Below are 14859 nucleotides of genomic sequence, written 5' to 3' on the forward strand. Positions count from 1 at the left end.
CTCCAGCATCTCCTTGGATTAATGCCTGGATCTCTGAGGCCTCGGTGGGTCTTCATGGCCATTGCAAGAGTTCTCTGGTAGATTCTAGCATCTGGCTTCCAAAATTTTATTCATTCCCCAAAACCCCTCTTTCCCAACAATACCAATGTGCAGACATACCACTGAAACTTGAGCTTCACAGAGAAGGCCTCCTCAACGACCAGGAGAATCTGCTGGGCTTTCCTGGCTGCAGAAGGTGGAAAGTGGAGTCTGGAGAGCTGTTGGGCAAAGTCAGATAGGAGGTGGGAGCAGCTCTCTCCAGGATTTCTTCCAACCAGCACTCTACTTCTCCTCTTACATCTGGCCATCATTCAGCTACGAGGGATGAGCTTCCAAAACCATCTGACAAATGAAGAAACTGAGGCCCTAAAAAGGGACAAGATATGAAGGTGGTCATTTGGCAGATCAATAGCAAAGATAACACTTGAATTTAAGTCTCTCTTCTTTATGCTTTTAATATAGGGACTGGAAGAGTTTGACAATACTTCTGCAGAGACAATGCTATGCTCACTAGATGTAGATTACATTTCCCAGGCCCCTTGGCATCTAGATATGGACCATATGACTGAGTTCAGCCAATAGGAGGAAGGTAGAAGAAAAGCATGCCATTTCCACATTTTCCCATAAAATATCCCAGGTAATCTTCCACACCCTCTCTCCTATCTCTATAAGGCTGGAAACAAAAGGCTCTGAGATGGGAGCTTCCTCATGGAAGAAGGCCAAATCTCTGATTTCACTGCCTGGAGAAGAGCTGCCCAGGAGTTACCCTACCAAGAAGATCTGAATTGGATTTTACAGGTGCAATAAATAAATCCTTACTGTGTGAAGTCACTGAGATTTTGAAGTTGTATATTGTTATACGTAGCATACCATTCCCAGACTGGCACATCTTTGATGGAACCCCTCCTTATTATGAGTTACATTTGACCTCTTCCAGCACTGTCTCTGCCCTTTGACCCTGACAAAGACCCAAAATACAAAGGGGCAGTACAGCTTTGTGACTAGGAACACAGGCCTTAAATCCAGTCATATCTGAGTCTGAAACCCCGCCCCCCCAAAAGACCCAAGCAGGTTTCTTTGTCTCTTTGAGCCTATTTCCACATGTGTAAAGTAGAGACAGTTTCTAGTTAAAATGTGGTTGTAGGGTTTAAAAACATATTATATAACCAGTGGTTCTCCATTGAATGATGTCACTCTGGGAGGGAGAGAGGGAGGGAGTTGGGAGGGAGGAGGGAGCTGGAAATTGTAAGGTCATGTTTGGTTGTAACAATGACTGTGGAACCCTTCTAACTAAAGATGCTAGATGTCCTGTGATGCTTAGGACACTCCTCCACAGTAACAAGCTGTTACTCGTCTGCCAAGCTTTCATATGGTCCGTTGGACATTCATTTATCTGACGTTACAATAATGTAAGCCTAGAACTAAACGCTGTTTTACAAAGAACCACAAAGTATTTTTGCATGGTTTTAATGTCAGTTGAGTGTTCCAGGAATGTGTTTGCCCTGTGTCACTGTCAGCACTTTGACAGGAATCAGCACCCTCACGGGAGGATAATTCAGGGAGGGGTTAATTTGCAAAATGACGAATTACAAAGGTGTGGACAGGTGTGGGGAAGCCAGACAGGACAGGGCAGGCACCCAGGTCCAGCAGCAGCACAGCTGTCACCACCGCTATATATCCAAGGGGGAGGTGGGGGGCGGGGCAAGATTACTGGAACCTGACAGGGAAGAAGTGTTGCTGACAGTATTAGATTCCCAGGCTGCCACAACAAATCACCACGACCTTGGTGGCTCAAAGCAACAAAAATTTATTCTCACCATTCTCAAGGTCAAAAGTCTGAAATCAAGGCAACATCAAGGCCACAGTGCCTCCAAAGACCCCACGGGAGAATGCTTCCTGGCCTCTTCCAGCTTCTGGGGGCCCCCAGTGTTCCTTGGTTGTCTGCATCACTTCGGTCTCTGCTTCCATCTTTACATGGCCATCTCTTCTCTGTGTCTTCTCTTCTGTGTCTTATGAAGACACTCGTCTTTGAATTTAGGGTCCATCCAGATCATCTAGGGCAATCACATCTCAAGAGCCTTAATTACATCTGCACAGATCCTTTCTCCAAATAAGGTTACATGCACAGGTTCCAGAAGTTAGAATGTGGACATTGGCGAGGCCACTTTTAGGTAACAGGCTTGAGCAATGGAAAAAGGTAAGGTAAAAGGGCCCACAGTGACCACCGGGCTGAAAGCAAACAGGCCCAGTAGGCGACCGACTTCAAAACATCCAGGGGCCCTAGCTGACCAATGGGCTACTTACTACTTACACACAGGCACAGGTATCAAAAGGGGACAGTTCTGTATGTTTGCATACCTCCTCACCTTCCCCCTTAACTACAGCCCCGTACCACAGCCTCTTTGCTGTCCTGCCTGCTGCTTCCCTTGCAACTTATTCAATAGACTTCTTTCTCCTTTGTTCTGCCTTCGGTGAATTCTTTCACCACCTGTGCTGCTGGCCTCCACAATATCAGGTTGCCCCACAGACAGCTTTTGGGGGGGGCCCTCATTCAACCCTCTGTAGCCACCCTGAGAACAGTGACTTTAAGATGAAGGTATAGATAGGAGGTAGGCAGAAAAATAAAAACCCCAATCTCCTTCCCCTCCCTAATTCCATCTCCTGTCTTTCATTGGCCAAACCCAACAGGAAATCAGAGGCCAAGAGTGTGGTGGTTGTGACAGGCTCCCAGGGCCAACAGCGGGATAGAGAAGTGGGGGAGAATGGATCTGGAGGGGCAAACAAAAGACAGGGGAGCACTGTGTCAATCAAGGGAAGATTGGATTCTGTTTTATTTGGAACTTTAGCAGGGAAGTTCACCATTGCAGAAATCATGATTGAATGGCAACGGTGCTGGTGGTTGCTATTGGAGCCAATAATGTAACATAGGTGTAACAGCCTGCGTTTGTAGTTGTTGCCCATTTACAGGGGATGGCTGCTTCATTATATCTGCCAGCCGGGTCTGTCCAAGCATTTCCATATTGAACATTTCACAAACTATTTTTAATGTTTATTTATTTTTGAGAGAGAGAGCACAAGTGGAAGAGGAGCAGAGAGAGAGGAGAATAGAGGATCTGAAGCCGGTTCTGTGCTGACAGCAGCAAGCCCAATGTGGGGCTTGCCCTCGCGAACTGGGAGACCATGACATGAGTCAAAGTCAGATACCTAACTGACTAAGCCACCCAGGTGCCCCTCACAAATCTTTTTTTAAGTCTGTTTATTTATTTATAATGTTTATTTCTTTTTTTTATTTTTAAAAAAATTTTTAAAGGTTTATTCATTTTTCAGAGACAGACAGAGCGTGAGTGGGGGAGGGGCAGAGAGAGAGGGAGACACAGAATCTGAAACAGGCTCCAGGCTCTGAGCTGTCAGCACAGAACCTGACTCGGGGCCTGAACTCAAGGACGGCGAGATCATGACCTGAGCTGAAGTCAGATGCTTAACCGACTGAGCCACCCAGGCACCCCATATAATGTTTATTCCTTTATTTTGGGAGAGAGGGGCAGGGAGGGAGGGGCAGAGAGAGAGAGAGACAGAGAAAGAGAGAGAGAATCCCAAGCAGGCTGTGCACTGTCAGTGCAGATCCTGACATAGGGCTGGAACTCACACACGGTGAGATCATGACCTGAGCTGAAATCAAGAGTCGGACGCTTAACCGACTGAGCCACCCAGAAGCTCCAAAAGTTTATTTATTTTGATAAGGAGAAGGCCGAGAGAGAGAGAGACAGAGACAGAGACAGAGAGAGGGAGAGAGGGAATCCTAAGCAGGCTACGTGCTATCATCACAAATTTGCATGTTGTCCTTGCACAGGGGCCATGCTAATCTTCTCTGTATTGTTCCAATTTTAGTATATGTGCTGCCCAAGCAAGCAAAAAATATATATTCTTGTATTCTAAACACCTTTTATTTCCGCCTTTAAATTATGAGGCATTTTTTAGTTTAATATTATGAAACTGTGATGCAGGTTGGCTATATTATCTATGAATGCTAAAAATGGCATTGAAAAATATTATTGGGTTGCATAAAGTTGAGAGTTACAAGGTGTAGGTGACTCATAGTGCCAACACACTAAGAGCTGGATACATAGGACCTATTGTCATTAGGGCTGTTATCACACTTCATCACTTCCAAGCACAATTGGATTGAGGACCCTGGAGACCAGGCCTGCTGTGAGTCACTAGGGGAGGAGAGGGCCTAGAGCCAGTTCCCCTGGAGGTGGTATGACGCAAGCCTGGGTCCCGAGAAGCCCCGGCTCTGACACCACTGTTCCCTCCCCCAGAGCAAGATGCCTCCAGAGAAAGAGACTCTCTTGAGCCCTGGAACCCCCAGATAAGCTCCTAGAGCACACCAGCATCCCAGGCTTTCCCACAAAGCCAGGAGCAGTGAGGGAGGCAGCTAGGCCAGGCTCCAAAGCTGCAAACCAGACACGCCCCGCCTGGCCAAGCTTACGTCAGTGGGCTGGCCAGGTGGGGGAGGGGTGGAGTTGGCCTCGGAGCCAGGCGGTCTCACCCCCAGGGGAAGGGAGGAGTTGAGAGCAGAGGGAGGAGGGGAAGGAGGGAAGGAAGAGAAAGGCGGGAAGAGGTGGGAAGTGAGTTCAGGGAAGTCTGACTCAGGCCAGTCTTGACAGCTGTAGGAAGGGGAGGGAGATGGGGAATGTGTTACCTCCTCGCTCCAAACTGGGCTTTCAAGACCCCTGCCTACAACTCCATCCTCATCTCATGCCATCCCCAGCCATGCAGAACTACTTATAGGTCTCTTCAAAGGCCTATAAGGGCTAATCCACACCTTTGGTTATACACCAGGCTAATCCACCTGAATTGCCTTTTCCTGGCTCATCTAGCTCAAGGCTTGCTTGAAAACATCACTTTCTCCATGAAGTATTCCCCAATCCAGACACAATTACTCTGGTCTCTGCACTGAAATCTATAGATGTCTAAAGTAGACTAGAATTGTCATTTATTAATTTAGTACAATGTTCATAAGCTTTAGTGTGCATCAAAATCACCCACGAAGATTTTTAAAATGTGGATTGCTGATTGCAGAGTTTCTGATTCTAATTCTGGTCTGGGGTGATGTGGGAGGAGGTAATTGAGAAGACATGACTGCTGGTTGACCCTCAAGGAGGTCCTGGGCAGCAGGAGGCTCATCACCCCCTCCCCTGTCCTTGGAATGTATGCTCTGCCTACTGTTCCCACAGCGGGAGCTGTTCCAAGGATGAAGTTTTGAAAGAGTAAGGTGTTGAGATCACCTGGACTGAAGACAAGGCTGAACCCAGGTTATGCCTCTGTATGAACTTTTAAGATTAGGCGGGTGGGTGCAGACATGTATTTCTCTTGTGGCCCTAAAAGCCAAGCCTCCTAAGTAAGTTCCCTTGCTTATTAAACCTGCCTCCAAACAATCTGGAGTGATCTGCTTGTTTCTTTGGCCTCTCTGCCCTCTGTGTATGGGGCCAGTTTATGAACCAACAGGTGGGGTCAAGAATTTTAATTTCCAGGGGTACCTGAGTGGCTGAATCTGCTAAGTGACCAACTTTGGCTCAGGTCATGATCTCACAGTTTCTGGGTTCGAGCCCCACATCGGGCTCTGTGCTGACAGCTCAGAGCCTGGAGCCTGCTTCAGATTCTGTGTCTCCCTCTCTCTCTGCCCCTCCCCAACTTGTGCTCTGTCTCTCTCTCTCTCAAGAATAAATAAACATTAAAAAAATTTTTTTTAAGAATTTTCATTTCCAGTAAGTGATGCTGCTGGTCCAAGGATCATACTTTGATAACCACTGGTTTGGTACAAGAAATGATGCTTCGTGGGCATGATCAGCACTTATTTATTAATTCATTCAGTGAATGTCTACTGCAGGCTTGCTATATGCCATACATAGACCACTTGTTCCATAGTCAATAATAACCAAAGCAGAGGTAGAACCTACCCCCATGGAGCTTCCGATATTAAGCAAATAAACATACTGTTAACTATACACTAACAAGTTGTGATAAGTGCTCCAAAGGAAAAGAAAAAGAATATTATAAAAAATAATAATAACAAGAACCTGTTTCAGACTGGGTGGTCAGGTAAGGCCTTTTGGGTGACAGAGACATTTATACAGGCATCCTTTAGACCAACTCCTACAGGATACACTTACTGCTCTGTATGGTTATCTATTCGTAAATTGTTCAGCTAACCGCTAGACTGTGTGCACCTTGAAAGCTAGAATCTTGTGTTATTAATATTTGGGCCTTCAGCATGCAACAGAGAATAGAGCCTTGGTAAATAGTGGGAAAATGGATGGAAAGATGGAAGGATCACTGGAAGGATGAATAAATGGATGAATAAAATGTCAGATGTATGTATATATGCATACATGGATGGATGGATGGATGGATGGATGATGAATGAATGGGTGACTGTCTCTGGCAGCAACATGGAGCACCAGAATTCCTGGTGGTATCAGTAAGACAGGAGTGGAAACTAACAGAAATTTAGCTGATTCCTTTGCTGTTTTCCAAACTCTGTCTATCATTTAAGGTGACCACCAATGGCCCCTCTTCCCCAAAGCTCCCTTGATTACCATTGTTAAGCCCCACTCCCCACATGAAGGAGTTACTGTCACTTCTTGCATTCCCACACATGCCACACTGACTTCAACACACACAACTGCCTAACACTTGCCATGTGCTCACCACCTGCATGCAGTTTCTCAGGGCAAGCCATATTCTCTGTGTCAGTTTTAGAAGCCAAAAGGAGAAGGAGAGGGAAAAAAAGAAAGTTATTCTCTTACGGAGCCAAAGAAGGCATAGAGCTCAGAGGGGGGTAAGGAGATTCTGGCTCTGATAATTTATCACATGACTTCAAAATAGCACTTTCAATGACACATTTCCTCTAGATATGTTTTAGGCTGCTAAGAGGAGCATAGTTTATTTAAAGACTCAATTTGAGTCAAATAAGGAGACGAAAAAGACCCGGGTCACTCTGGGGTATTTAAAAATGGGGAGTGGGGGCGCCTGGGTGGCTCAGTCGGTTAAGCGTCCGACTTCAGCTCAGGTCATGATCTCGCGGTCCGTGAGTTTGAGCCCCGCGTCGGGCTCTGGGCTGATGGCTCAGAGCCTGGAGCCTGCTTCCAATTCTGTGTCTCCCTCTCTCTCTGCCCCTCCCCCGTTCATGCTCTGTCTCTCTCTGTCTCAAAAATAAATAAATGTTAAAAAAAAAATTTTTTTTTTAATGGGGAGTGAAAAGAAAACTATATACAGACCAGTTCTTTCCCTTTGAAGACTCGCCACCCAGGATTGAAACTCGATCTGCTTTGCAGGCTTCAGACTTCCATACACTTGTTTCCATTCTCATCGAAGCTCTTGGCCACTCAAGCCCAATCCTACACCAAAGACATTTGAATCTAGAAGGGAATTTCCAAAGGAGTTAGAGGTAGGAGAAGCACTCCCTTCCATTCAAAAGAGGACAGAATGAAGAATCTGGGACATGAAATTCCCCAGAGATTGAAACACAATTCATCTCTATTGTGAAGGATCTCAACAGATGACTCTCAGAAGAGGGCAAGAGGACTAAATACCTTTTGTGCACATGAATAGCTAACATCAATATTAACTAAAGAAATGTAGAGAAAGCAAGATTTCATATGTATACGTGCATGCGCGCGCACACACACACATTTTAAACCATAATGTTCTGTGTGAGTCAGGATGTCCTGAAATGGTCCCAAGTGGAACTGTAATTGGTACATTTCTGAAATCATAAGGCAGTAGTTCTCAAGTGCAAATAAAATGCTTCCCCTCCCCCAAAAAGGAGAATGTGAATTAACATAAATTTATTTCCAATTCTGATCATCTAGCCTAACAGAACCATTTGAAATGTAAAAACAAAACAGCAGCAAAAAAGAACACAAATCACAGATACTAATCACAAAGACATTCATCTTTGTGTTATATGTAACAGTGAAAGACTGAAAAATGCCTGTAAGTCCAGCAACTATGGAATGCTTGTTGGTTAGACATTTATAGAATATTATTTATCCATGCCTAATTATGTGTTCTGCAGAGTTCTTCCTTGGGGGATGTGCTGGCAGCAATAATTGTCAGGGGTGCAAGCTGCAGGTCCTTTAGGAGAACACCCTGGTTGAGTCTCTGAAGTCCAAAACCTGGTTCTCAGCTTCTCAAGATCAGAAACTGGCTTTTCTTAGTGCACCAGCTAAGAACAGAGTCTTGGTGACAAATTTTCACTGATACCACTCAAGGCTTCTATAGCCATCAAAGGTCAATCTATTAGATCACAGTAGATGACATGCCTTTCCAAACAGCAGAATATGTGTATCCACTGCCCAAAAATCTGCCCCTCAGCTGATATTGGGGTAAATGGTAAGAAAAATCAGATTTCTTGGTGAGCTGCATGTTTGAATAAAAGAAAATGTGTAGTTCTGAGGAGTATTTTCCAAGTAATGGTGAGGCTTGATGAAATGTTCCTGATCTATAGGACAGACAATTTCTCTAGTGACTCTTTCTTTAGTGCTCTCTTCCTGGGAGAGCAGAGGCTGCTTGGTGACCAGTTTGCTTTCCTGCACCTGCCTTTTCATGCTCACTGCTTCTCTTTATAGTAATGTGGTTCCATTCTTAGCACAGTGACTGATAAATCCAGGGTGGCACCAGCTCAACCAATCAAAGTCCCTTCTCTGGGCATACAGACTTGTGATTGTGCTAATTATCAATCTGTTGCCTCTCAGATCCAAATTCAGTCTTCATTGTCTGCCCTGAAAAAATACAGTACACCATCTCAAAATGTTTTCTTTTCTAGGTGACTGATGTAAAGCTTTGTCAGTAGAGGGCATGGGAGAGACATTGTGGGAGGAATTTTCTTTTCCTGATTTGGGTATGCTCTGTTCTGCAACACCCCCCACCCCCACCCCGCCCCAGGGGCATGTGGCACCTGACTCCTACAACATGGACAACTTCTCCAGTACCCAGCTCCTGCAATGCAAGTGACTTCTCTAGCATCAAGTTCCTGCGGGACAGACGGTTTCTTTAGCATCCAGCTCCAGCAGTTTAGGGTGGCCAGCACCCTCCAAAGAGTTCAGCTTATAGTTCAGCTAACAGGAAGCACTGGGAAGAGATCTGAGTGCAGGTAGAGACATGTCAGAGTGATTGCTCCCCTGGTTCCCTCTCAACCAGACCACAAGGAGGCAATAGCTGCGTTCCTCCACCTAAATTCCTGTTGGACTGTCTCTCCCTCACGGGTACAGTTTTGGCTGTTGCTCCTTCAGGACTGGGGTGGCAATAGGCAATGCCCTCCCACATCTCTAGTCCTGAGTACTTTGTCATTTACTTGTCACGGTAGCCCTGCTGGCACCTTTGTAAATAGTCCCTTCATTAAACTCCTCAGTGACACATGGAGTAAACCATCTGCTTTCTGCTGAGACCTTGGGGGGCTCAGCATCCATGAGAAGGAGGGGAAAGCAGGGATTAGAATTTGTTACAGAAAGCTTGCAAAGAGAAAGACTGAGGTTTCTGACATGCAAAAGGGGATCATGTAGTAAGATAAAAGCCGTAAATGCTTTTTAAACTATTTCTTAGATTATTCTGTAGTTAGACCCATGGTTCATTTTCCCTATTATAAGTGGGTGGGAAGTTGTACAGGAGGCTAGCTTAGCTAAAGAATCCGGAAATCACAGTTTTTCTGCACATTCGCAGTTGAAGTGTGATATAAATCTGTCACCACTATAGGGACATGGTTAATTAAATGATAGAAGGATAGATGGAATATTAATGGTGATTACAGCAAATTTTAATAAGAGCTTACAATGTACTACCAAGTGAAAAAGTAAAGCATGAAACTTAGTTATTTTGATCTCAACTATGTTAAATACATACACATATATGCATAGAAAAGAAAAACTTGTAAGGAATTCACCAAAATGTACAAACAGGTTGCCTTTAGGTAGTGGGATTGGAGGTGGTATTTCTTTTTTCCTTTATATTTTTCTTTATTTTTCAATTTTTATGCAATGAGTACAAATTACTCTTGTAGCTAGAGTTTTTTGGTTTTTTTTTTAAGAGAACACATACATCATGTTCTGCTCACACTATCAGAAACAAATCAGACTGACCCTGGCAAGTCCCAGCCAAGGAATTTGCCTCCAGATATGCGTTGGCCTGATTAGTGCCAGGAACCTCAGCAAACAACTCTCTGAGTTAACTCTTTCTTCAGAAAAGAGTAGGAGGTGGTGAGACAGGGACCCTTCTGATGAGGTCAACCTGTAGGAATGAGGTTGCTACCATGGATCCCATTGTCCTAAGCACCTGCCATGGAAATGTGGGGAGTTCTTACTCTTCCAGTCAGGGTTAGGTTGGGCCACCTGTAGTGGGCTGCTGAGAAACAAGTTGAATCAGAACTAGCCCTGTCCTTGAGGAACAAACATGGGACTCTGCCACCAGTGACATGCACAGGGTATGAATGGTGTCTTTGGAGTATGGAAAACATAAGTCCAGTTTACTCAGGAATGAACAGAGATGTGTAAGTTGATGTCCCTTTTCCCACCCAAGTGAATGTGGGACTGCCTTTAGGCCTTCGCGTGGGCCTTTCTTTCTACTTGAAATCCCATGTCTATCAGATTCTTGCTGACTTACCTTTGAGTGTCTAGGTAGAATCGTAAGAGTTCATCTTGGTAGAGCCAGGCATTGGCTGCTCTGTGCTGGCCCTTTGGAGCAGCAGACAGGCGCCCCCTGCTGGAGAATGTGCCACACATTAGACCTGGAGTCAGGGGCAGAGAAGTATGCTGAAAGCCTGCGTTGGTATTTCAATATTTTGTTTTGTTTTGTTGTTGTAGGGGAGGAGAAAAAATGTTCTCTCTACCCTTCTGAGTTCTTAGCTGAGACCCTTGTAATAAAAGACAGATTAACGAGGAAAAAAAACACAGAAGTTTATTAACATGTATACTTCATGTATACATGGGAGATACTCAGGAGAAGAGGAGGTCCTTGAGGTAGTTTAGAATTCAGAGTGAAATACCAACTGAATAGGGAAAGGGAAGTGGGAATACAGGCCTCTTAGAGGAGATAAAATGATTTTTAGGAAAGATTAGTGGGCCTTCAGAATAGATGGCAGGTATAATAATTTGAGACAAAGTTTGTCTTCTGGGTGTGGTATTGACTTCTAGCCTCCTTTCCTGTAATGAGACAATTTTCCCTGGTTGATGACACCTTTAGGGAGGGGATCTATGATAAATGAGCTCCTTTTGAAGGATCTATCTTTATTTATTGTTATTTTTTTAAGTTTATTTATTTTTGAGACAGAGAGAGAGAGAGCACGAGCAGGGGAGGGGCAGAGAGGAGAAAGAGAATCCCAAGCAAGTTCCGCACTGTCAGCACAGAGGCTGATGTGGGGCTTGAAGTCACAAATTGTGAGATCATGACCTGAGCTGAAATCAAGAGTCAGATGCTTAGCTGGCTCAGCTACCCAGGTGCCCCGGGAGAATCTATCTTTAGGCGGGTAAGAAGAACTTAGAGAAAACCTCTCTCTGCATTGGTTGCTTTTCAAGGGCCTACACTCAAAATAATCAATACACAGAAGTGGCATCTTCTGAGATGGCATGGTCCGCCACCCTTCATGGTGGTTACTGAGGTTGTGGTTTTCAGTTTCCCTCCTCTTGGTGACCCCCCCACCCAGGCTAGCCACGGTCCCCCCATCAGAAGCCAAGCCAGTGGAGAGAGCATTCCGCAAGGTCCTCACCCTACTCTGCCTGCAGATCTCATGCCGCCAGTGCCCAGGGCCAGGCCCAGACAAGGGCACGACCTGTTAAGAGGAGAAGAGAATCAAAAGAAAAAAGGGGGGAGGGGAGGGGTGTGCACGCCTGGGTGGCTCAGTTGGTTAAACATCTGACTTAATTTCGGCTCAGGTCATAATCTCACGGTTTGTGAGTCCGAGCCCCACAGTGGGCTCTGTGCTGACAGTGCATGAGACTGCTTGGTATTCTGTCTCCCTCTCTCTGTCCCTCCCCCACTTGTTCTCTCTCTATAGCTCTCTCAAAATAAATAAAAATAAACTTTTTTTTTTCTTTTTTTTAAATTTTTTTTTCAACGTTTTTTATTTATTTTTGGGACAGAGAGAGACAGAGCATGAACGGGGGAGGGGCAGAGAGAGAGGGAGACACAGAATCGGAAACAGGCTCCAGGCTCCGAGCCATCAGCCCAGAGCCTGACGCGGGGCTCGAACTCACGGACCGCGAGATCGTGACCTGGCTGAAGTCGGACGCTTAACCGACTGCGCCACCCAGGCACCCCAAAAATAAACTTTTAAAAAAGCCGGGGAGTGGAGGGTGGATGAGAACCTAAGACTGGACTTGTTCAGCTTCCTGGTACACTCACTTGGAACATCTTTGCTTCCTGATGGTCAGGCTGCCATAAATCCTCACTGTACCTCCTCCATCTACCAGTGTTGGGGATCAAGAGGAAGAAGCTAAAAGTTCTCCATACAGAGCCCTGAGGGCTGGGCTGTGCAGCTGGCTATTTGCTTAGTCCAGAGCAGAGGTGGTATCTCTGGGAAATGCCCCTTCCCCTTCTGAACCCTGCTCATTCCCTTCTTTCCAACCATAGCCATTAAGTCTACCCAGCCGTGGGAGACATCTAAGCAGGAAGGACCACAGGCACGGCCTCATTATCTGTTCTTGCTCCCTGATGACATACATAACTGCAGCTTAACCTACTGAATCAGTCATTGCTAGGTGATGACAAGGAGAGAAGAGAGGACAGTTGTTGGATGTACCAGTCTTCCCTTCCTAGTCCATCTGTCTGGCCTGGCCTGGAGACTGCTATGTCAGCCTTTGGCCAAGAGATCACTCAGTAATACATTTGGGTTCTGTTTGCATTCTTATCAGAACATGTGCTCATTTTAAGGCTGTGCTTCTCAAACAGTAAAGTATAAAAGTAAAGTACCTGGGGGTCTTGTTAAAGCCCAAGTTCTGACTTGGTAACTCTAAGGTGCAGCCTAAGATTCTGTCTTTCTAACCAGCTCCTAACATTGTGAGGATGTAAGGGACCCAGTCTTGTATTCTAGGCTAAGTAAGGTATTATTTGATCTGTGAAGATTATCAGAACTCCAGTGTCAGAATTAATCACAGCGTTTCATCTTCTCCCCAACATCTGACTCAAACCTTAACATATCTTTTCTTTTCTTTTTTTAAATGTTTATTTATTTTTGAGAGAAAGAGCACGAGCAGGGGAGGAGCAGAGAAAGAGGGAGACAGATGATCCGAAGCGGGATCCACGCAGACAGCAGTGAGCTGATTAGAACTCACGAACCATGAAATCGGTCATTCAACCAACTGAGTCACCCAGGCACCCCGACATATCTTCTGACTGACTCATCTGTCCCCTTGCTAGCCTGGTGATTGCTAGCACAAGTAATCTTTGCAGCCCTAACACCTCTCATAGTGGATACCCAACAGTTTTCAATAAATGAATGAACACATTAATGGCTTTTGAAGGCAACTTATAAAAGATGTAGGTTTGTTAATAGCTAGGACAACATTTCCCAAACTGTGTTCCTTGGAACACTAGTTCTGAGGAGTGTTAATAGATATTTATTAAATGATGAGGGAGAGTGGGAAGGTTCTGTAGTCAATCTGGGAAATGCTGGATTAAAAATAGACATCTGAAAAGCTTCTCAAAGCCTTTAATAAACAAATGGTCGTTGCCAGTATCTAAGAGAGGGATCCAGGAGGCAGCATTACCCTCCCTTACTTGACCACAGGAAATTTCCTCAGAAGCATCTTGCAGGGCTGGTGTGCTGAGGAATGTAGCAGACAGTTGTCACTCTGCGTTTTCACCCAAGGATTGTAGATTACAATTAAGTTACATAAGAGATCTAGAGAGAGAATAACTCCTTATAAGAAGAGGATATGAGAGCTGAAAAGAGAGACTACCTTATCTGTCCCCCTTTCAGACTGAGTCATCAGTCTTTTAAGGTCTTATAAGCCACTATGGGGCTCTCCTTCCTCTTCTGGATAACCCAGGGAGGGGTCCTCCTCTTCCTGCTCTGATGCATTGTAGCGGCTGAGGGGGAGGCCAGGAAACCTAGAGAAAAGAGAACTCAGAGGACTGCTTGGAGCTCAGTCCCCTAAGAGGCTAAGGGCTCCAGTAAGTATCTCCAGGAAGAGCTTTAGTGCAGCCAGAAAGCAAGGGGTGGGAGGAATTTAAAAGGGATCACATAAAGTGCGCCTGAGTGGCTCAGTTGTTTAAGCGTCTGACTTCAGCTCAGGTCACGATCTCACAGTTTGTGAGTTCAAGCCCTGCATCGGGCTCTGTGCTGACAGCTCGGAGTCTGGAGCCTGCTTCGGATTCTGTGTCTCCTTCTGTGTCCCTCCCTCACTCGTGCTCTGTCTCTCTCTGTCTCTCAAAAATTAGTAAATGTAAAAAAAAAAGGGGGGCGGAATCACATACAGCAAGTTGGTCCCTGAGATTAGGGCTGAAATAAACTGAAGAAAAGAAAGGAAGAACCTAGAAAAAGGCCTCATGTGAATCCCAGAGTTCACTTACCTTAAAACAGTGGTTCTCAACTAGATGGACATTTACCAGTGTCTGCAGACACTTTTGGTTGTTAGAACTGGGGAGAAGTGCTACTGGCATCTAGTGGGTAGCAACCAGGGATGGTGCTAAACATCCTCCATGGCACAGGACAGCCCCTATAACAAAGAATTAGAAGCTCAAGGGGCGCCTTTGTTGCTCAGTCAGTTGAGCATCCAACTCTTGATTTTGGCTCAGGTCATGATTTCAGGATTGTGGAATCAAACC

At 45.3% G+C, this 14859-nt stretch overlaps 2 long non-coding RNA genes and 1 other non-coding gene across 3 annotated transcripts in view; 1 reads left to right on the forward strand and 2 right to left on the reverse strand.

The window, feature by feature from the left end:
- LOC125918745 (uncharacterized) overlaps nt 1-14859 on the reverse strand; it is a 51543-nt gene extending 36684 nt beyond the window's left edge. Inside the window, exons 1-4 of the long non-coding RNA XR_007456573.1 lie at nt 14605-14859; nt 10699-10797; nt 1857-7460; nt 160-405 (exon numbers count right to left, since the gene is read on the reverse strand). This is a non-coding gene — a long non-coding RNA (uncharacterized LOC125918745). The remainder of the gene's footprint in view (nt 1-159; nt 406-1856; nt 7461-10698; nt 10798-14604) is intronic.
- Nucleotides 3845-3947, reverse strand: LOC125927963 (U6 spliceosomal RNA). The gene has a single exon (XR_007459510.1). It is a non-coding gene; the product is annotated as a U6 spliceosomal RNA (small nuclear RNA).
- Nucleotides 10384-13541, forward strand: LOC125918750 (uncharacterized). The gene is made up of 2 exons (XR_007456574.1): nt 10384-10589; nt 13278-13541. It is a non-coding gene; the product is annotated as an uncharacterized LOC125918750 (long non-coding RNA).

The sequence above is a fragment of the Panthera uncia genome, chromosome D4, assembly GCF_023721935.1.
Source record: "Panthera uncia isolate 11264 chromosome D4, Puncia_PCG_1.0, whole genome shotgun sequence".
Taxonomy (NCBI): domain Eukaryota; kingdom Metazoa; phylum Chordata; class Mammalia; order Carnivora; family Felidae; genus Panthera; species Panthera uncia.